This window comes from Phyllobates terribilis, unplaced genomic scaffold (genome assembly GCF_046119375.1).
Source record: "Phyllobates terribilis strain yellow unplaced genomic scaffold, ASM4611937v1 Scaffold_1__5_contigs__length_1240528914, whole genome shotgun sequence".
NCBI classification, from domain to species: Eukaryota; Metazoa; Chordata; class Amphibia; order Anura; family Dendrobatidae; genus Phyllobates; species Phyllobates terribilis.
Window position 1 is genome coordinate 244,028,743 of NW_027362761.1, and position 22,789 is coordinate 244,051,531.

Sequence of the window (22,789 nt, forward strand, 5' to 3'; positions counted from 1 at the left end):
CATCAGTATTTGTAAGCAAAAACTAGGAGTGGAACAATCAGAGGAAAAGTATAAGAGAAACACATCACCACTTCTGTATTTATCAGCCACTCCTGGTTTTGGCTTATAAATGCTGAGATAAAAAAACTCACCAAATACTCAACGTGTGCAAGGGGCTTAAGAACTGCATTAAAGTCTACATATTGCTGTGGAATCCATATTTCTATAAGGACATGTTCACAAGTTCAGTATTTGGTCATTATTTTACATCAATATTTGTAAGCCAAAATCATTAGTGGGACACGCCTGAACATGGCCTAAAAAAAGTCCATTTTAAAATTAAGATTCTGTCTAGTTAACAAATTACTTAATACCTCCAGAGTGGTAAAACTTCTGATATTGGTAGTCATCAGTGAATTGGGATCTTGAGTAGGGATGAGCAGACCCGTGGATGTTTGGGTTCGACAGGTTTGGCCGAACTGTAGTTCAAAGTTCAGTTCGACATCCGAACTTGACCCCGAACCTAATAGAAGTCAATGTGGAGCCAAACTTCGGTAATTTAAAATGGCTGTAGTCAGCACCCACAATATACATTGGTATCACATGAATCTTGAAAGTGAAGAAACTGCTGGATTAAAATAATGGGAATCATTTATATAATCTTCATTAATAATTCCTTATGCATTTCAGAAGGAGGTAACAATTTAAAGTTGATGCGTTTCAACCTCTAATGGGTCATAGTCACATGAACCTACAACTTCTAACATGTCCATAAAGGGTACCTGTCACCTCGGAAAGCGCTATTTACCTGCAGATATACAGTGGGGAAAATAAGTACTGCCGATTTTGCAAGTTTTCCCACCTACAAAGAATGGAGAGGTCTGTAATTTTTATCGTAGGTACACTTCAACTGTGAGAGACAGAATCTAAAAATAAAAAAACAGAAAATCTCATTTTATGATTTTTACATAATTAAATTGCATTTTATTACATGAAATCCATATTTCATCACCAACCAACCAGCAAGAATTCTGACTCTGATATACCTGTTAGTTTTTCTTTAAGAAGCCCTCCTACTCTGCACTCATTGCCTGTATTAATTGCACCTGTTTTAACTTGTTACCTGTATAAAAGACACCTGTCCACACACTCAATCAATCACACTCCAACCTCTCCTCCTTGGCCAAGGCCAAACAGCTGTCTAAGGACACCAGGGACAAAATTGTAGACCTGCACAAGGCTGGGATGAACTACTGGACAATAGGCAAGCAGCTTGTTGAGAAGGCAACAACTGTTGGCACAATTATTAGAAAATGGAAGAAACACAAGATTATTGTCAATCTTCCTCGCTCTGGGGCTCTATGCAAGATCTTGCCTCGTTGGGTAAGGATGATTCTGAGAAAGGTCAGGAATCAGCCCAGAACTACAAGGGAGGACGTGGTCAGTGACCTGAAGAGAGCTGGGAGCACAGTCTCAAATATTACCGTTAGTAACACACTACGCAGTCATGAATTAAAACCCTGCAGGGCATGCAAGGTCTCCCTGTTCACATGTCTAGGCCAGTTTGAAGTTCGCCAATGACCATCTGGATGATCCAGAAGAAGCATGGGAGAAGGTCATGTGGTCAGATGAGAGCAAAATAGAACTTTTCGGTATCAACTCCACTCACCATGTTGGGAGGAAGAAAAAGGATGAGTACAACCCCAAGAACACCACCTCAACAGTGAGGCACACCCCAACAGTGAGGCATGGTGGGAGAAACATCATATTTTGTGGATGCTTTTGTGGCCTTAAAAATAACAGTGTTGTTAAAATGTTCCTGACTAAAAATATCTGCCCATGCTGTGCCCCTGATTTATAATTGCTCTTCACTGTGCACCCACCATAAAATATGACTTCCACACTGTCCCTCTTATGGTACATAGCCTCCCCACTGTCCTCTCCTATACAATATTGCCTCCAAACGTCCACCAATATGAACAATAACACACCAGTACCCCTTATGATCTATAACCGCCACAACATCAGCCCTTATGAATTACAACCTTCAAGCCCACTGTCCTTATGAGCTATAACACAATCACCCCTTTTGAGCTACAATCTCCACTCCACCCCCATTACGAACTACAACTACCACACTTTGCCTACTGCATGCTGTCCCATCTCCACTATTTCCCCTCACGCTGTCTCTATCTCCACAGTGCCATAGCCCCCCATATGCAGCATGATGCACCACAGCCCACCATACACAGTAAAATGGCCTATACCCTGCTATACACAGTATGAGACCCCACTATCCCTTACACGCAGTAAGATGGCCCATATCCCTTATTCATAGTATGATTGCTCATAGCCCCCTATATACAGTATGATGATCCATACCACCCCATTCATGGTAATAATGCTTACATTGCCATCCTATACACAGTATGTTGTCCTATAGTCCACTATACACAATATGATTACCCACTGTACATTCCCCCTTACAATGTCCTCACAGTACATCCCCCCACACAAAGTATGATGGTAATTACAGCTACCTATAGACAGTGTGATGACCCCAGATGCACTTATATCTACTATGATGACCCATAGCCACCTATATCTATGAAGCCTGTACATACAGGATTATGTCTCATAGCCCCCTATACACAGCATGATAGCACCACAGTTTCCCTACATACAGTTTGAGGCCCCCACAGCTCATACACACATAACCACTGTAACAAAGTCACTGGCAGAATACTGGAGGGGAGATATGTTTCACTTAGGCTGTTAGCTTCAGTAATGTGAAATGTGGAAGTCTTCTCCTGCATAGTAGGTGCAGAGAGGGCTAATCAGCCAGATTTAAAAGTGCATGTTTTATAGGTGAATGGCCATAGTGCGAGCGGGAGGCCATCCACCATATCTCCACCCCAGGGTGTGGTCTGGGCTTTAAATAGCCAGCCTTGTGACTCAATTTTGGGTCAGTATCTGGAGAGACTTGCTGTCCACGCCAGTCTTCATTTGTTTGTTCTGCTTATCTCAGAGTAGGCCAGCACAGGCAGGGATGTCATCGCGCTGCCCAACGTCTTAAGGATACTGATACTGTTAAATGTTTTGCAGGCTGATGCTGCCCATTTACGGCCCAGCCCATCTGGCATTTGCTCAGGCCTTGTCAAGACTACAGCGCACATCACCGTGTCAGCCATTCACTGAGTTTAGCAGCAGTGCCGATGAAGATGGCACAAGCCATTGAGCTCAGTGATTGAGTGCAACAGTGATGTGTATTGTAGTATTGATATAACCGCTGCAGCCAATACACGGACACCGAAGCAGCTAAGGAGAACTGTACTTTTAATTCCATTTTAACAAAACACTTCCATTAATTTTACATTATTACAGGTTGGTCTTAGATTTTTGGCAGTGTTTTAAGTTGAATTAACATATGTCATATTGTGCTGATAATATGACACAAATATGACATCATTAACAATAATCACTCCAAATATTGTACAAGCAGGAAGGATGTTTGTTACAGTGTGTCACTCTGAGCACAGAGATACGCTGCACTGTCTTCAGGTTTGACATGCCGTATAATGAGGTCACTGAACTTTCTTCCTTCACCAAAGGTCAATATTAATTCATGGTTTGGTGATTCAGTCTGTGAGTAGCCACCTATTAAGTGTACTGGTCCCTGACCAGAAAATATTCTGTACCAGTGGATGTAGTCAGAAGTAGGTAGCGAAGGATGGTCACATCTGAGTTTAAGTTCTTCTCCGACCAAGGCCTCCACATTGGGTACCTGAATTATATTGGAGGTGCAAGGAGAACCTAAAAAGGAATAACACATTATTTAGGGTTTGCAGAGCTGTGTTGAAAGTACAGCAAAAAGGAAAACATCATTAATGTTAAGATTGTAAGAATTAATTTATCTTCACACATATATTTACTCACTTAAAAGGAAAATGAAAATGGCACGGAAATAAAGCATCTTCAATACACTGATCGCTGTTTTACAGAGCAGACAAGGCTCAAATCCATGCAAGCATGTGCGAGCAGATCTTAGACACACACTACCTCTTTAACCTCACATTTCCTTTGTATCCTTTTCTTTTTACTTTTGAGACTATAGCTACACCCCTATTTAAAAAGAAAGCTAACTAAAGTGTAATTTAGAATTGAAGTCATGGTGCCACCTAGTGAAGTAGAATTGAAATTACACATGAGAAATTATATTAAATATACAGGGAACCAAGAGGGAAATCTATATAATATTTACCTATAGAGTTTAGAATGATCTTGGTACTCCACAACTATAGTAATATACTAAGAAACATTATCAGTAAAACTGATGTACTCACTAATTGGGATAAATATGAATATTTGTTTCATAATATGGGTCGTTAAGACGAATTTGTTATTTTTTTGATTTACATTTAAAAACATTTTTTTTGCAATATTTATTAGTCCCACAAGTGGACTTGAAATGCATCCTTTAATTGCATTGAAAATACACTGCACTACTTATGTAGTGTAATGTACTATCCAGCCTGTCAGTGTTATTAGATCCCATTTCAGGTGGGATCTGATAGACTGCAGTATATGGCAGACTGAAGGCTATTGTGAGACCTCTAGTTGCCATATTAACCCATCAACACCTCACAATCATGTTGTGGGTATGCCAGTGGACTGACTGAAAAAGCGTTCTTTGTCAAATTGCTTATTTGCCGCTGTCACTATTAACAGTGGCATCTGAGGGGTTAAAGTACTGGTATCAGAGCTATCTTCAGTAGGCAGCAAGTGTTCAGCTGTAGACTAAAGCCAATTAAAGCTAAAGCTCCCATTACCAATTTCCTAATGTCTCGTGACATAATCGTATGCCCTGGAAGTAACACCAACAACAACAACAAAACCTACAGTTACATCCAATAACGAGAAGGGTTTAAATAAAAGAAACTTAACTAACATAGTTTTTAATGTTTTCACTTATTTAAAAAGATTTATCTGACTCATTACTTCCTTGCTGTGAAGCATAAATCAGGTAAAGCCTCGGCTTCAGACAGTTATTGCTTGACTTCTGTACTGCAATAAGGCTATCTCTGCATTTAGGAACAATTTCACTACCCTATATCTGGGGGCACTGCAACTGTATTTGGGGGCATCTTGCTACTGATACTTAATATGTAGAAACGTGCCATAAACCATATAATTTGCATAATGTACTATCATGTTTCTTCTATATTTCACTATAATTTATTGAGTATTAGGAGGTAAACGTTGGTCTACTTTTCTGATCACCTTTGGATTGATTTTAACTTTTGATACAGAAAATCAGAGCCAGTTTGTCTGGTTACACAAAGAAGAAGAAACTGACTTCTTACACCACTTCTAAGTTTGCCATCATGCAAGCTGCTATAAGCATTGAGTATGTAACAACTCCATGCCTGAAAAATAAGCAAAGAGACTGGCAGAGGACACAAGCACCGGTCCAAAGGAAGGAGGGGGAATGGGTGGCCGTTAGTGATGAGCGAACTTGCTTGAATAAGGGATTAACCGAGCATGCTCCAGTTTTAACCGAGTATGTTCGGCGTGCTCGTATATTATGTTCGAGTTCCTGCGTCTGCATTATTTGCGGCTGTTAGACAGCCTCAACACATCCAGGGATTGCCTGTTTGTTAGGGAATCCTCATGTGTTGAGCCTGTCGAACAGCCACAAATCATGCAGACGCAAGGACTCGAACATAATATACGAGCACGCCAAAGATACTCGGTTAGGACTCGAGCATGCTCTGTTAACCCCATATCCGAGCACGTTCGCTCATCACTTGTGGCCGACTTTTGGTCCTCTTTTTAAATTAAAAATTAGTAGTGGACATTTATTCCTCAGCCTCTCATTACACCCCTTCACTACTACGCTGTTGTCTATGTGTGTATTGTCTATTCCTATCATGCATCAAATTCTTTGGCCTTGAAATAGACATTACACAGTTTATCAGTTTTGTTGGTTTGATCTTTTAATGTGTTATTTATTTATTTAGTAATTAGTTATTTGAATAATAACATGTTTTATATTCTGTCACACTATAAGCACATTTGCTTTACAAATAATGCTCTGTTCACATCTGCTTCTGACGCCCTGGTTGCAAAATCTATCATATGTGAAATGCTAGATCATATTAACAGTCAGTCGAATCTGTCAGGAATAACACTGTGGTTTCCAGTGTGACACTGTTCACATAAAACCAAGAAACAATAAATAGCCCCATTTAAAAGTTTAGCAACAAATTGCACACAAGTTAATGACTGACCAATTTCAAAACTGCCTGATTTCCATCTGAAAAATGTTGCCTTTGGCATACGTTTGTCCGTCTTAGGTAAGTGTTTTTGTTTTATACATTTAAAATATTTTAATAACTTTAGTAAAATTTTAGGGGTTATAAAGTGAAAAACATTTTACAGGAAGCAATCATTTGAAAGTACTATTGGCATAGTTTAATATTTAGTAACATAGTAATGCAGGTTGAATAAAGACCTAGGCCCATCAAGTTCAACCTTCCTCCCCCAATTGTACTCCCTACACTAACACTACACTAACTTACTAACTGGTAAGGCCTAGTCCCAGGTAATGTATTATTACCATTTTTATTATTGCTGCACTTTCACAATTAAAAATGAATCCGTTTATAATTTTGTTATTAGTTTTATATTTTGTTTTACTCTTGTGATTCTAATAAAGTTATGACTAAAATCCCAATGCCTAAATCTGTTGATCCAGAAGAAGACAATAATCCCAGGACACATTCAGTCAATTTGTGTTGCCGGAAAAAATTCCTTCTCGACCCCGAGAAAAGGTGATCGGTTCTAGAATTTTGGATCAAAATTTGGCGCAGTCCACTTCCATATAAAGAGGCATTATCAAGGTACCTAGTTTTACGCTTATGCCTGGACTGATTGGCTTGAGCGCTGGTTAGTGGTCCCACTGGGCCACGAAATGAGGAGTGCAGGTACTGTCGGGCAGGGCTGGAAGGATACATATATGTTCAGTCACCGCTCTATGCATAGAGAGCAGTTGCTGTAACTGCGTCCCTGGCACAGACAGGCTGTCAGTCAGTGCTGGGGACGTCATTTGAGCTGCCACTCTTTATATATTGAGTGTTGAATGAAGCCATGCCCCTACAACTGGAAGCTGAATGCTGCCGTGGGGAATAAAGTTAATTTCCTCCAGGCAGCAGGGCTCTCAATGCCAGCGCTGCACAGTTTCAGAACGCTATTAATCTGCAGATTGACCCATATCTGAAGGTTAATAGCTTTATTCTACATGACAGGTTCCCTTTAACTGTATCCCTCTTCCATTGCTGTTCTGGTCCCTGTTGGTCATTGTACGCTCTGTTCTGTACAGACAGACAAGAAATCTTTTGCATCTGACTCGCCCCCTGGGCCGTGGGGCACTCGGATCCGGGCAATAGGGAGCGATGGGAGTAGTAGTGGCAACCCGGTTCCGTGGCTCAGGGTGGTCAGGCCAGTGGTAGTCCGTTATATTGATTATGTCCGACTACGCCACCCGTGGATTGCGGTTATTAGGAACCGCCGCTGCATGCAGACCGCTGGGGCTGATGAGGTGTGCAGCTATGGTCGTGTGACTCCCCACGGGAAGAGTGCGGCCCCAGGGCAGTATAGTGGATGGTGGGAGTGATGGTAGTGGGAGTCCCAGTGCTGATAGTGCTGGAGGAGCAAGGAGCACACAGACAACAGGTTGCAATCCAGGGTCTTTACTAAACAGGTAAACTGACCCACAAACAGTCCCAGCTAGGAGGGGACCTGGATGTCTGAGAGCAACGGGGAAATTGGCCCTGGTCAGGGTGAGGGTGTAGGCCTACCGTGCTTTTTGCGCTCCTTCTGACTATCTCCTCCTGATAGGATAACAGCCCACGTTTCCGAGCTTCCGTGCTTTCTCGCCTGTATGGCCTGCGACGTGGGTTCCTTTCTGCTCCCAGCCTTGTACGGCTTTACTGGTCCCTTCGGTTGTGGCAGGGCCTCCAGGCTTCTTAGGCCAAGGAATGTACAGTCCCTTGCGGGCTGGTTCTCTGCTGGGGGATGTGGAATCCTTCCAGCCTCAGACACCAAAGTCTGGTAAAGTTAAGTCTTTTCTCTGTCAAGACAGGCTCACTGCGCCTCTTGTCTCTGGCTTGTGGCTCTCTTCCTGCCACACTTCCTCTTAGGTTACAATGCAACTTTCTGTCCCTGCTCCACTCTGGGACACGTCTCAAAGCTGAGACAGGCAATCCAGTTCTCTCTAACCCTGTCCCCAGTATCAGCTTTTATAGGGGAAGCCTGCTCCCCCTACTGGCCTGAGACAGGAGGCATTGCATGCTAATGTTTCCCTGACCAGAGAACCTCCCCCTTGCTCTCAGACACAGCTTTATTACACTTGTGGCATCCAGGTAGGGTGACACACATCCAATCACTCACACGTTGGTCACTGCTGGAACAAGATAAGTATACTTTATGTTATTATTTTAAACTATTCTACATGGACAACTTCTAGTCATCACCTGGCTCAGTGTGAAGGGAGCTGACGGCATGATCTGCATGGAACTTGTCAGGCACGTTATCCACTAGCCCTGATGTAACTAGATGCCTCCGGCAGTAGTGACATGGAATGTGAGTTTCTTGGTTATCAAAAGCCAGACATTTTGCTATAATAGGAAGGGCTTCAAATAACTGACTATCCAGTGGTCATCACGGCCTGTCACACCACTAAGTCTAGAAGGTAAGCATGTATCTAGCCTAGCAGGTTGTCAGGTGTCAGACACCGCAGGTTATTGTGCATCCTGCTCATGCACTTAGCACAATGTGGCACTGAACACACAGTAATAGGTCCCGGTGTCAGACATCCTTATCTTGGTGATATTCAGAGGGAACCTTTTGTTTGTCTTATCAAAGGAATGAAACATGCGACCCCTGTATTCTTCTTCCAGATCTGAGTCTTTATTAAAATCAGTGAGTAAACGCTTAATAGCAAGTCCGGGCTTCTGAATGTACCAAAACATAGCATTAGCTGTCTGATCATAGCTACAGCTCAATGGGACCTCCATTCCTTCACCGATTAATACATTCAGGGGCGACTGAGTCACCGTCTGTCCCAAAGTACAGTCTGAAAGAAAAAATGTAGAAAATTGTTATAGTAGAAACATCTTCAAAGGTAATAAATATCCAATGTACAATCTGGTATCAATAAAACTAAAATAAGTCCTGTAAATGTAGGACACAGAACATGCTGCCTGGACAATCAGAGGTGATACATGTAAGACTTACATAGTAAAGATGATAAAAGAAGAGGATATAGGAGAGTAGAGCTGGACATGTTTGCTGGAGTCTTGGGTAATGAATGATGAAGAAACGCAGAGAATTTATAAAAGGTTCTGACTGCAGGAAGTGGGTTATGGGGGAGGGTGGGATGTACAGAAGATTTCACCATGAATGTGTCAGTTGGAAATATTCCTGTTCCAGTTTACTATTGTTAAATCTAGCATTAAAAAAACCTTACAGCACTAAAACTGTTAGGCCACGTTCACACATTCAGTATTTGGTCAGTATTACATCAGTATTTGTAAGCCAAAACCAGGTGAGGAACAATCAGAGGAATAGTATAATAGAAACACATCACCACTTCTGCAATTTTTTTCCCCACTCCTGGTTTTGGCTTACAAATACTGAGATAAAAAAAACTCACCAAATACTCAACGTGTGCATGGGGCTTAAAAACTGCATTAAAGTCTACATATTGCTGTGGAATCCATATTTCTATAAGGACATGTTCACAAGTTCAGTATTTGGTCAGTATTTTACATCAATATTTGTAAGCCAAAATCATTAGTGGGACACGCCTGAACATGGCCTAAAAAAAGTCCATTTTAAAATTAAGATTCTGTCTAGTTAACAAATTACTTAATACCTCCAGAGTGGTAAAACTTCTGATATTGGTAGTCATCAGTGAATTGGGATCTTGAGTAGGGATGAGCAGACCCGTGGATGTTTGGGTTCGACAGGTTCGGCCGAACTGTAGTTCAAAGTTCAGTTCGACATCCGAACTTGACCCCGAACCCAATAGAAGTCAATGTGGACCCAAACTTCAGTAATTTAAAATGGCTGTAGTCAGCACCCACAATATACATTGGTATCACATGAATCTTCAAAGTGAAGAAACTGCTGGATTAAAATAATGGGAATCCTTTATATAATCTTCATTAATAATTCCTTATGCATTTCAGAAGGAGGTAACAATTTAAAGTTGACGCATTTCAACCTCTAATGGGTCATAGTCACATGAACCTACAACTTCTAACATGTCCTTAAAGGGTACCTGTCACCTCGGAAAGCGCTATTTTCCTGCAGATATACAGTGGGGAAAATAAGTACTGCCGATTTTGCAAGTTTTCCCACCTACAAAAAATGGAGAGGTCTGTAATTTTTATCATAGGTACACTTCAACTGTGAGAGACAGAATCTAAAAATAAACAGAAAATCACATTTTATGATTTTTACATAATTAAATTGCATTTTATTACATGAAATATGTATTTCATCACCAACCAAGCAGCAAGAATTCTGACTCTGATAGACCTGTTAGTTTTTCTTTAAGAAGCCCTCCTACTCTGCACTTATTACCTGTATTAATTGCACCTGTTTGAACTCGTTACCTGTATAAAAGACACCTGTCCACACACTCAATCAATCACACTCCAACCTCTCCACCTTGGCCAAGGCCAAACAGCTGTCTAAGGACACCAGGGACAAAATTGTAGACCTGCACAAGGCTGAGATGGACTACTGGACAATAGGCAAGCAGCTTGTTGAGAAGGCAACAACTGTTGGCACAATTATTAGAAAATGGAAGAAACACAAGATGATTGTCAATCTTCCTCAGTCTGGGGCTCTATGCAAGATCTTGCCTCGTTGGGTAAGGATGATTCTGAGAAAGGTTAGGAATCAGCCCAGAACTACAAGGGAGGACGTGGTCAGTGACCTGAAGAGAGCTGGGAGCACAGTCTCAAATATTACCATTAGTAACACACTACGCCGTCATGAATTAAAACCCTGCAGGGCATGCAAGGTCTCCCTGTTCACACCAACACATGTTGAGGCCAGTTTGAAGTTCGCCAATGACCATCTGGAAGATCCAGAAGCAGCATGGGAGAAGGTCATGTGGTCAGATGAGAGCAAAATAGAACTTTTCGGTATCAACTCCACTCACCATGTTGGGAGGAAGAAAAAGGATGAGCACAACCCCAAGAACACCACCTCAACAGTGAGGCACACCCCAACAGTGAGGCATGGTGGGAGAAACATCATATTTTGTGGATGTTTTTGTGGCCTTAAAAATAACAGTGTTGTTGTAATGTTCCTGACTAAAAATATCTGCCCATGCTGTGCCCCTGAATTATAATTGCTCTTCACTGTGCTCCCACAATAAAATATGAGTTCCACACTGTCCCTCTCATGGTACATAGCCTCCCCACTGTCCTCTCCTATACAATATTGCCTCCAAACGTCCACCATTATGAACAATAACACACCAGTACCCCTTATGATCTATAACCGCCACAACATCAGCCCTTATGAATTACAACCTTCAAGCCCACTGACCTTATGAGCTATAACACAATCAACCCTTTTGAGCTACAATCTCCACTCCACCCCCATTACGAACTACAACTACCACACTTTGCCTACTGCATGCTGTCCCATCTCCACTATTTCCCCTCACGCTGTCTCTATCTCCACAGTGCCATAGCCCCCCATATGCAGCATGATGCACCACAGCCCACCATACACAGTAAAATGGCCTATACCCTGCTATACACAGTATGAGACCCCACTATCCCTTACACTATCCCTTACACGCAGTAAGATGGCCCATATCCCTTCTTCATAGCCCCCTATATACAGTATGATGATCCATACCACCCCAGTCATGGTAATAATGCTTACATTGCCATCCTATACACAGTATGATGTCCTATAGTCCACTAGACACAATATGATTCCCCACTGTACATTCCCCCTTACAATGTCCTCACAGTACATCCCCCCACACAAAGTATGATGGTAATTACAGCTACCTATAGACAGTGTGATGACCCCACATGCACTTATATCTACTATGATGACCCATGGCCACCTATACCTATGAAGCTCGTACATACAGGATTATGTCTCATAGCCCCCTATACACAGCATGATGGCACCACAGTTTCCCTACATACAGTATGAGGCCCCCACAGCTCATACACACATAACCCCTGTAACAAAGTCACTGGCAGAATACTGGAGGGGAGATATGTTTCACTTAGGCTGTTAGCTTCAGTGATGTGAAATGTGGAAGTCTTCTCCTGCATAGTAGGTGCAGAGAGGGCTAATAAGCCAGATTTAAAAGTGCATGTTTTATAGGTGAATGGTGATAGTGCTAGCGGGAGGCCATCCACCGTATCTCCACCCCTTTGTGTGGTCTGGGCTTTAAATAGCCGGCCTTGTGACTCAATTTTGGGTCAGTATCGGGAGAGACTTGCTCCAGAGACGAGCTTGCATGTGTTGTGCTGAACCATGTGTTTTTGCTAAACCCCGAGTGGCCGGCTCCTGGCAGCTAGAAGGACGATGCTGGACATTTTCTTTTGCTTTGCTATTATGACAGAAGGGCCGTTTTTATTTTTATGAACACTATATTATTTTATGCCATTCAATAAACCAGCAAATACCAGCAATAAACCAACAAAGAAATTGAAAGAGACAGTGTTTCGTGTCTATCTCCGTGTTCAGACGAGTGAGCAGATCTACCACACCCCTCATACACAGTATCATGTCGACATAGCCCCATATATATAATATAATGGCCTCACAGCTCCTTACGTGCAGTATGATGCTTCATAGCTGCTATATACAGTATAAGGACACCAGAACCCCCCCTCCCAACTCCTAGGATATTGATTATAATAAGCAATCTCGCTCAGTCCTGGTCCCTGTCCACCCCAGTCTTCATTTGCTTGTCCTGCTTATCTCAGAGTAGGCCAGCACAGGCAGGGATGTCATCGCGCTGCCCAACGTCTTAAGGATACTGATACTGTTAAAAGTTTTGCAGGCTGATGCTGCCCATTTACGGCCCAGCCCATCTGGCATTTGCTCAGGCCTTGTCAAGACTACAGCGCACATCACCGTGTCAGCCATTCACTGAGTTTAGCAGCAGTGCCGATGAAGACGGCACAAGCCATTGAGCTCAGTGATTGGCTGCAACAGTGATGTGTATTGTAGTATTGATTTAACCGCTGCAGCCAATACACGGACACCGAAGCAGCTAAGGAGAACTGTACTTTTAATTCCATTTTAACAAAACACTTCCATTAATTTTACATTATTACAGGTTGGTCTTAGATTTTTGGCAGTGTTTTAAGTTGAATTAACATATGTCATATTGTGCTGATAATATGACACAAATATGACATCATTAACAATAATCACTCCAAATATTGTACAAGCAGGAAGGATGTTTGTTACAGTGTGTCACTCTGAGCACAGAGATACGCTGCACTGTCTTCAGGTTTGACATGCCGTATAATGAGGTCACTGAACTTTCTTCCTTCACCAAAGGTCAATATTAATTCATGGTTTGGTGATTCAGTCTGTGAGTAGCCACCTATTAAGTGTACTGGTCCCTGACCAGAAAATATTCTATACCAGTGGATGTAGTCAGAAGTTGGTAGCGAAGGATGGTCACATCTGAGTTTAAGTTCTTCTCCGACCAAGGTCTCCACATTGGGTACCTGAATTATATTGGAGGTGCAAGGAGAACCTAAAAAGGAATAACACATTATTTAGGGTTTTCAGAGCTGTGTTGAAAGTACAGTAAAAAGGAAAACATCATTAATGTTAAGATTGTAAGAATTAATTTATCTTCACACATATGTCTACTCACTTAAAAGGAAAAGGAAAATGACACGGAAATAAAGCATCTTCAATACACTGATCGCTGTTTTACTGAGCAGACAAGGCTCAAATCCATGCAAGCATGTGCGAGCAGATCTTAGACACACACTACCTCTTTAACCTCACATTTCCTTAGTATCCTTTTCTTTTTACTTTTGAGACTATAGCTACACCCCTATTTAAAAAGAAATCTAACTAAAGTAGAATTTAGAATTGAAGTCATGGTGCCACCTAGTGAAGTAGAATTGAAATCACACATGAGAAATTATATTAAATATAAAGGAAACCAAGAGAGAAATCTATATAATATTTACCTATAGAGTTTAGAATGATCTTGTTACTCCATAACTATAGTAATATATTAAGAAACATTGTACATTAGGAGGTAAACATTGGTCTAATTTCTGATCACCTTTGGATTGATTTTAACTTTTGATACAGCAAATCAGAGCCAGTTTGTCTGGTTACACAAAGAAGAAGAAACTGACTTCTTACACTGCTTCTAAGTTTGCCATCATGCAAGCTGCTATAAGCATTGAGTATGTAACAACTCCATGCCTGAAAAATAAGCAAAGAGACTGGCAGAGGACACAAGCACCGGTCCAAAGGAAGGAGCGGGAATGGGTGACAGTTAGTGATGAGCGAACGTGCTTGAATAAGGGGTTAACCGAGCATGCTCCAGTTTTAACCGAGTATGTTCGGCGTGCTCGTATATTATGTTCGAGTTCCTGCGTCTGCATGATTTGCGGCTGTTAGGCTATGTGCCCACGTTGCATTTATGAAGCAGAAAATTTCTGCTTCATTTCTGCAAGTCCTCTCCCGGAAAAACGCATGCGGAATTCCGCGCGCATTTTTCGCGCGTTTATCACGCGTTTTCCACATGCGGAATTGCCTTGCGTTTTTTATGCATTGGACAAAGGCAATTCTGCTTGCGGAAACGCAAAATTAAATGACATGCTGCGGATTTTTGAACGCAGCATAAACGCTGCGGAAAAATCCGCAGCATGTGCATAGAACTTGCGGAATCCCATTGGGGACCATGGGGTGCGGGTTACTAAGCGTTTTACAAGCGTTTCCGCTGCGGAAATTCCGCATCAAAAACGCTTGAAAAACGCTACGTGGGCACACAGCCTTAGACAGCCTCAACACATCCAGGGATTGCCTGTTTGTTAGGGAATCCTCAAGTGTTGAGCCTGTCGAACAGCCATGAATCATGCAGACGCAAGTACTCGAACATAATATACGAGCACACCGAAGATACTCGGTTAGGACTCGAGCATCTTGGTTAACCCCATATTTGAGCACGTTCGCTCATCACTTGTGGCCGACTTTTGGTCTTATTTTTAAATTAAAAATTAGTAGTGGACATTTATTCCTCAGCCTCTCATTACACCCCTTCGCTACTAAGCTGTTGTCTATGTGTGTATTGTCTATTCCTATCATGCATCAAACTCTTTGGCCTTGAAATAGACATTACACAGTTTATCAGTTTTGTTGGTTTGATCTTTTAATGTGTTATTTATTTATTTAGTAATTAGTTATTTGAATAATAACATATTTTATATTCTGTCACAATATAAGCACATTTGCTTTACAAATAATGCTCTGTTCACATCTGCTTCTGACGCCCTGGTTGCAAAATCTATCATATGTGAAATGCTAGATCACATTAACAGTCAGTCGAATCTGTCAGGAATAACACTGTGGTTTCCAGTGTGACACTGTTCACATAAAACCAAGAAACAATAAATAGCCCCATTTAAAAATTTAGCAACAAATTGCACACAAGTTAATGACTGACCAATTTCAAAACTGCCTGATTTCCATCTGAAAAATGTTGCCTTTGGCATACATTTTTATTGCGTTTGTCCATCTTAGGTATGTGTTTTTGCTTTATATATTTAAATTCTTTTAATAATTTTAGTGAAATTTTAGGGGTCATAAAGTGATAAATATTTTACTGGAAACAATCATTTGAAAGTACTATTAGCATAGTATAATATTTAGTAACATTGTAATATAGTAATGCAGGTTGAATAAAGACCTAGGTCTATCAAGTTCAACCTTCCTCCTCCAATTGTACTCCCTACACTAACACTACACTAACTTACTAACTGGTGAGGCCTAGTCCCAGTTAATGTATTATTACAATTTTTATTATTGCTGCACTCTTGCAATTAAAAATGAACCCATTTATAATTTTTTAATTAGTATTATATTATATTAAATTATTCTTGTGATTCTAATAAAGTTATTACTAAAATCTCTATGCCTAAATCTATTGATCCAGAAGAAGACAAAAACCCCATGTAACATACCTGGCGGCACCCTTGCATGGTGGTCCATCTCCCACTGTGCAAGAGCGCGTACTTGATCTCCAGTCCAGAATGTCTCTCTGGCTTCCCTCCATGCTGTCTGTTTGTGTCTGTTTCTGCTGCTTAAGGGCGGCGCATACGATCACTTCATGCTTTTTGTACCTGCTGTGGGTCACACCCCTTGTGCGTCCTCAGCCTATTGCTGTCTGTCACCTGGTATATAACCCAGCTGCTCCAATCAATCCCTGCCTCAGCATTGTGTTTCATTCAGTGTGTGCTTGCACTCTGAAGGTGCCAGGTCCCAGGTCCCGTTCTGTGTTCTCTCGTCTGCCTATCCTGGAGGCTGTATTTCCAGGCCTGTCTGAACACGCTCCTAGCCTGTTCCTCCCACCTTCTAGGGGCCGATTACCTAGACCCGCTCCTGTATCTTGTCTGTCCTGTCTGAACACGCTCCTTGCCTGTTCGTCCCGCCTCTCTGGGGGCCGTATTCCCAGACCCGCTCCTGTATCCCGCTGCAGTGTCGGTCTCTTCCATACACTCAGTTCCAGTCTGAACTCTCTCCTATCCTTTACCTGTTTTGCCTCTATGTCCGTTCCTTTCCTTTTTCTGCAGAGTCTGAACTCGTACCTAACTCCTGCTTGTTGTATCTGTACTCCCGTTTGTGTGTTTGTGGTCCACTCGCTACTTCACTGCAAGTACCTTGTGGGTATCTGGCTCTGCCTTTCCCTTCCTGTCTGTTCCGTGTGAACAGAGCCCTGTTCCCCCTGCTCAGTCTCGCTCCGCTCTGACTCCTTTGCTCACTGCTCCGGCAGTCTCGCTCCGCTCTGACTCCTTTGCTCACTGCTCCGGCAGTCTCGCTCCGCTCTGACTCCTTTGCTCACTGCTCCGGCAGTGTCGCTCCGCTCTGACTTCTTTGCTCACTGCTCCGGCAGTCTCGCTCCGCTCTGACTCCTTTGCTCACTGCTCCGGCAGTCTCGCTCCACTCTGACTCCTTTGCTCACCGCTCCTGGCGGTCTCGTCCTGCTCTGCTCTTGCTCACCGCTCCTGGCGGTCTCGTCCTGCTCTGCTCTTGCTCACCGCTCCTGGCGGTCTCGTCCTGCTCTGCTCTTGCTCACCGCTCCAGGCGGTCTCGTCCTGCTCTGCTCTTGCTCACCGCTCCAGGCGGTCTCGTCCTGCTCTGCTCTTGCTCACCGCTCCAGGCGGTCTCGTCCTGCTCTGCTCTTGCTCACCGCTCCAGGCGGTCTCGTCCTGCTCTGCTCTTGCTCACCGCTCCAGGCGGTCTCGTCCTGCTCTGCTCTTGCTCACCGCTCCAGGCGGTCTCGTCCTGCTCTGCTCTTGCTCACCGCTCCAGGCGGTCTCGTCCTGCTCTGCTCTTGCTCACCGCTCCAGGCGGACTCGTCCTGCTCTGCTCTTGCTCACCGCTCCAGGCGGTCTCGTCCTGCTCTGCTCTTGCTCACCGCTCCAGGCTGTCTCGTCCTGCTCTGCTCTTGCTCACCGCTCCAGGCGGTCTCGTCCTGCTCTGCTCTTGCTCACCGCTCCAGGCGGTCTCGTCCTGCTCTGCTCTTGCTCACCGCTCCAGGCGGTCTCGTCCTGCTCTGCTCTTGCTCACCGCTCCAGGCGGTCTCGTCCTGCTCTGCTCTTGCTCACCGCTCCAGGCGGTCTCGTCCTGCTCTGCTCTTGCTCACCGCTCCAGGCGGTCTCGTCCTGCTCTGCTCTTGCTCACCGCTCCAGGCGGTCTCGTCCTGCTCTGCTCTTGCTCACCGCTCCAGGCGGTCTCGTCCTGCTCTGCTCTTGCTCACCGCTCCAGGCGGTCTCGTCCTGCTCTGCTCTTGCTCACCGCTCCAGGCGGTCTCGTCCTGCTCTGCTCTTGCTCACCGCTCCAGGCGGTCTCGTCCTGCTCTGCTCTTGCTCACCGCTCCAGGCGGTCTCGTCCTGCTCTGCTCTTGCTCACCGCTCCAGGCGGTCTCGTCCTGCTCTGCTCTTGCTCACCTCTCTGGGCGGCCTCACTCTGCTGTGTTTGTCTGCCACATCTGTGGTTCTGTTCCAGAGTCCCAGTGTGTACTGGGTCCTATCCCGCCTGTGTTCCTACCTGCTAGTGCCTTCCTGTCTGCACTCTAGCCGTGCTTGCCTGTACCCCCCTGCCTGCATACCCGCCTGCCCGCATACCAGTCGTGCCTGCCTATTCCCACCAGTCTGTGTGCCAGCCTAACCAGTCTGTTCCTGTATTCCCCTGTGTGGGTCAACAGCCGTGTCCGGGGTCTGTCCTGGAGTAGCACCTGGTCCCTCTGCTCGGTTCCTCCTGGGTGCACTGGCGTCGTATGCCGTCGTGCGACCCTGGTCGGATCGGGTGAATACCTAGTTACGCCCCTCCAGGCATTCACTCTCCGGCACGGTCCAGTGGAATCACACGCACACACCGCTCAGCCCGGGCGTGTGCATTACAGCATGCTCAGGCCATGGTTCCCGTTGAGCCCCACGGCCTTCGCTCTCTGAGACGTTTTCCAGCGAATACATGCATTAAAAATAAATAAATACAATTTTTTTTTTCTCTAGCTGAGTTCCTGGCTAATTACGCACCCGTCCAGATGGATCTATCTGCTCTCGTTCCTGCGGATCCGCCACGTTACTATGGGGATCCAAGACAAAATCGTGCATTTGTGGAGTAATGCATGCTACACTTCAAGTTCTACCCTCTATGTTTTCCCACCGATCGGGTTAAGGTGGCATTCATTATGTCTAACCTAGCGGGTGATGCCTTGGAATGGATCAACCCCCTATGGGAAACACAGGATCCTATCGTCCTGGACATAATGGCCTTCCTGGTGGCCTTTCTAATGGTCTTCGATGATCCTAACCCGGAGGCTCCTGCTGAAGCTTCACTTTCCAATATCCCGGAGCAGCCCCGATGGGTAATGTGTGTGGGTAGCGCAATAGTCCCCCAGCCAAATGAGACTACTGCCCACCCAGAATCCTCACAGGGTGACTACGCTCTCCGGAATACTTCTCCCAACCTCAAGAGGCAGTCCAGACGTGCTAGACGTAGAGGCAAGCCGTCACGCCAGGGTCTGTCCTCCCTGAGACCTCCTGACCCCAACCTTGAAGTCCCTACTGAAGCTTCATCTCCCTGTATCCCGGAGAAGCCCCAACGGGTAATGTGCGCGGGTAGTGCACCAGTTCTCCTGCCCGAAGAGACTACTGCCCATCCAGACTCCACACTGGAGAACTTCCTGCACCCGGCATCAGATGCTTCACCCACTTTAACCGGTGTGCATGTCCAAGGATGCTCTGAAGCTGTGATTACCTCAGAGTCTGTGCACCTCTACTACCTGGCGGAGGACCCCCAGTTGCCTCCTGAATCCTCCGGGATACCACTCGATGACAAATGGAGAGAGACTTCTCTACACCTGGTACTCGATACTTTGTCCGCTCCATCCTGTGAGCCTGACAATGGGTACCCCAAAGTGGTAGTTACCCCCGAGTCTCTACACCCCTCCGACCAGGCGGAGGACCTCCAGTTGTCTCCAGAACCCTTCGGGGTGCTACCTGGTAGCGAAAGGACAGAGACTCTCCTATACTCTGTACCTGATACCTCGCTCGCTTCGTCCAGTGAGTCCAACCTAGTGTACTCTGAAGCAGAGGTTACCCATGAGTCTCTACACCCCTCCGACCAGGCGGAGGACCTCCAGTTGTCTCCAGAACCCTTCGGGGTGCTACCTGGTAGCGAAAGGACAGAGACTCTCCTATACTCTGTACCTGATACCTCGCTCGCTTCGTCCAGTGAGTCCAACCTAGTGTACTCTCAAGCAGGGGTTACCCATGAGTCTCTACACCCCTCCGACCAGGCGGAGGACCTCCAGTTGTCTCCGGAACCCTTCGGGGTGCTACCTGGTAGCGAAAGGACAGAGACTCTCCTATACTCTGTACCTGATACCTCGCTCGCTTCGTCCAGTGAGTCCAACCTAGTGTACTCTGAAGCAGAGGTTACCCATGAGTCTCTACACCCCTCTGACCAGGCGGAGGACCTCCAGCTGTCTCCAGAACCCTTCGGGGTGCTACCTGGTAGCGAAAGGACAGAGACTCTCCTATACTCTGTACCTGATACCTCGCTCGCTTCATCCAGTAAGTCCAACCTAGTGTACTCCGAAGCAGAGGTTACTCCCGAGTCTCTACACCCCTCCGACCGGGCGGAGGACCTCCAGTTGTCTCCAGAACCCTTTGGGGTGCCACCTGGTGGTGAATGGACAGAGACTTTCCTATACTCGGTACCTGATACCTCGTCTGCTTCGTCCAGTGAGTCCGACCTAGTGTACTCTGAAGCAGATGTTTTCTCCGAGCCTCTGCACTCTTCTGACCCGGCGGAGGACCTCCAGTTGTTTCCTGAATCCTCCGGGGTACCACCAGATAACAAAGAGACAGTGACTTTTCCTCATCCTGTACCTGATAACCCGTCTATTTCTTCCTGTGAGCTTGACGAGATGTACCTCGAAGCAGAGTTTACCCCCAAGTCTCTGCTCCCCTCCAACCCGGTGGAGGACTTCCAGTTGTCTCCTGTACCCTCTGGGGTGCCACCTGAAAATATGTGGAGAGAGACTTCCTTGTGTGCTGTTCCAGGTACTCCACCCGTTTCGTCTGTTGCTGAGGATGGCTGGATAGGAGGTAGCATCCTAGCTAACCAGATGAGACCAGTTTTTCCTGTGGACAGTGGGAGTGATCTCCTTGAAGTGAAGGATTGGCCCTCGAATTCCCTGCGGAAGATTCTGGCAGGCCTGAAGAGGAGGGGGCGTAAGGGGGGGGGTACTGTAACATACCTGGCGGCGCCCTTGCATGGTGGTCCATCTCCCACTGTGAAAGAGCGCGCACTTGATCTCCAGTCCAGAATGTCTCTCTGGCTTCCCTCCATGCTGTCTGTTTGTGTCTGTTTCTGCTGCTTAAGGGCGGCGCCCGATCACTTTCTGCTTTTTGTACCTGCTGTGGGTCACACCCCTTGTGCGTCCTCAGCCTATTGCTGTCTGTCACCTGGTATATAACCCAGCTGCTCCAATCAATCCCTGCCTCAGCATTGTGTTTCATTCAGTGTGTGCTTGCACTCTGAAGGTGCCAGGTCCCGTTCTGTGTTCTCTCGTCTGCCTATCCTGGAGGCTGTATTTCCAGGCCTGTCTGAACACGCTCCTAGCCTGTTCCTCCCGCCTTCTAGGGGCCGATTACCTAGACCCGCTCCTGTATCTTGTCTGTCCTGTCTGAACACGCTCCTTGCCTGTTCGTCCCGCCTCTCTGGGGGCCGTATTCCCAGACCCGCTCCTGTATCCCGCTGCAGTGTCGGTCACTTCCGTACACTCAGTTCCAGTCTGAACTCTCTCATATCCTTTACCTGTTTTGCCTCTATGTCCGTTCCTTTCCTTTTTCTGCAGAGTCTGAACTCGTACCTAACTCCTGCTTGTTGTCTCTGTACTCCCATTTGTGTGTTTGTGGTCCACTCGCTACTTCACTGCAAGTACCTTGTGGGTATCTGGCTCTGCCTTTCCCTTCCTGTCTGTTCCGTGTGAACAGAGCCCTGTTCCCCCTGCTCAGTCTCGCTCCGCTCTGACTCCTTTGCTCACTGCTCCGGCAGTCTCGCTCCGCTCTGACTCCTTTGCTCACTGCTCCGGCAGTCTCGCTCCGCTCTGACTCCTTTGCTCACTGCTCCGGCAGTCTCGCTCCGCTCTGACTCCTTTGCTCACTGCTCCGGCAGTCTTGCTCCGCTCTGACTCCTTTGCTCACTGCTCCGGCAGTGTCGCTCCGCTCTGACTCCTTTGCTCACTGCTTCGGCAGTGTCGCTCCGCTCTGACTCCTTTGCTCACTGCTCCGGCAGTCTCGCTCCGCTCTGACTCCTTTGCTCACTGCTCCGGCAGTCTCTCTCCGCTCTGACTCCTTTGCTCATCGCTCCTGGCGGTCTCGTCCTGCTCTGCTCTTGCTCACCGCTCCTGGCGGTCTCGTCCTGCTCTGCTCTTGCTCACCGCTCCAGGCGGTCTTGTCCTGCTCTGCTCTTGCTCACCGCTCCAGGCGGTCTCGTCCTGCTCTGCTCTTGCTCACCGCTCCAGGCGGTCTCGTCCTGCTCTGCTCTTGCTCACCACTCCAGGCGGTCTCGTCCTGCTCTGCTCTTGCTCACCGCTCCAGGCGGTCTCGTCCTGCTCTGCTCTTGCTCACCGCTCCAGGCGGTCTCGTCCTGCTCTGCTCTTGCTCACCGCTCCAGGCGGTCTCGTCCTGCTCTGCTCTTGCTCACCGCTCCAGGCGGTCTCGTCCTGCTCTGCTCTTGCTCACCGCTCCAGGCGGTCTCGTCCTGCTCTGCTCTTACTCACCGCTCCAGGCGGTCTCGTCCTGCCCTGCTCTCGCTCACCTCTCTGGGCGGCCTCACTCTGCTGTGTTTGTCTGCCACATCTGTGGTTCTGTTCCAGAGTCCCAGTGTGTACTGGGTCCTATCCCGCCTGTGTTCCTACCTGCTAGTGCCTTCCTGTCTGCACTCTAGCCGTGCTTGCCTGTACCCCCCTGCCTGCATACCC